Consider the following 1,676-nt stretch of genomic DNA (forward strand, 5'->3'; position numbering starts at 1 on the left):
AAAAATGAGCAACCTTAATCGCTTTTCAAACCTTCTTGGGTTATCATCAAAGGTGTCTACCTCATTCTGACAGCCTCCATTGGTGAAAAACTCTTTCAGTTTTGATGAGAAGAAGGAAGAGAGGTCATTTTCGACCTCTTTGTGACTTTTGAGTTCTAAGGAGCCTAAATGATTCTGTAAGCTTTGAAACAAAATGGTAGTCAGAAGGAACGAGGTCTGGGGAATAAATGGGTGAGGAAGGTTTTTTTACCAACCAAGTTTTTCAATTTTTCTGTTGTAATCTTTGCAGTGGGGGTGCTTGCCATATCAAAGTAGCATTTTATTCTTCTTCAAAACATCAATCAAACATTCTAATTGTTGTTGATAGGTGTGAGCAGTAATTGTTGTATTAGTAGTAGCTCAAAGTGGATGTCTCCAATGCAATCCCACCAATCAGAAAGAAAAACCACTTTCGCAAGGCGCTCCTTTTTGGGTTGTGATTTAGCCTGTTCTCCATAACTAAACCATTACATGTGTTCTTTTTTTTAACCTTATACAAGCCATATTCTGCAACGTCTTTTATCCAAGCACTCTTCTGCATAAACAGAATGGATATTTCGGGTTGCCTTTGCTGTATCAGTTCCCTTTTTGAACTCTTAAAGGATTATGTGCCTTAAATTCTCCTTCAATATGTCTGTCTTCGAGGGGTTAATATTAGAAATTAATTCAGTCAGATTATTTTCTAAAAAAAATTATGTTAAATTAAAAGGTTCCAAATTCATATGAATATCAATCAATATCATTTCATATGTTAGAATATTGTAAAATTTGATAGAAATTACATATACGATATTTCTGACAACATTTATGGGATGAGCTGAGAATTATATTTCATCATCTGTTGATTCTCATATTTTCTGCAAAAGTTATCCACAATTTTTTTTTTTTAAATCTGGTTTGCAAAATTCTCTATGTGAATATGTGGGTTGAAATAAATTTTGCTGTGTCTTGGACAGACAAACACAGCCTCCATAGTGGACTAAGAGAAAAGTCATTGAAGAGGTTGCAAATAGCAATGAAAGAGCTTTTTGAAAAAACAAACAAAAGCTAAAGAAACAACTGATTGTTTAACCAAGTTAAACAAACAATTAATTAGTTAGTTGGATGTTAAATCAATTGATTAATGATAAAAGAGTGGAATTGAACCAGTGCATGTGTTAATGATATTGGCATAATGACTCTTCCTAGATACAAAAATTATTTATGGTGCTTTCTGAAATTTTGTACAATATTAAGTAAACTTTTGAAATAAATATCAGTTTTAAAAGCAAACATCAAATTATTTGCAACAGAAATTTTATAACCTCACCAGGTCAATAAAATAATCTGGAATTATTCTTTGTATTTCTTTGAAATAATAAACATTTACAAATATTTGTTTGTGTCTCATTGTGAAATTCTTATTTGTTCCTTGATAAAAGAGTGGAATTGAACCAGTGCATGTGTTAATGATATTGGCATAATGACTCTTCCTAAATACAAAAATCATTTATGGTGCTTTCTGAAATTTTGTACAATCCTATATTAAATAAATTTTTGAAATAAATATCAGTTTTAAAAACAAACATCAAATTATTTGCAACAGAAATTTTATAACCTCACCAGGTCAATAAAATAATCTGGAATTATTCTTTGTA

This window comes from Octopus bimaculoides, unplaced genomic scaffold (genome assembly GCF_001194135.2).
Source record: "Octopus bimaculoides isolate UCB-OBI-ISO-001 unplaced genomic scaffold, ASM119413v2 Scaffold_20527, whole genome shotgun sequence".
In the NCBI taxonomy this organism is placed as follows: Eukaryota; Metazoa; Mollusca; class Cephalopoda; order Octopoda; family Octopodidae; genus Octopus; species Octopus bimaculoides.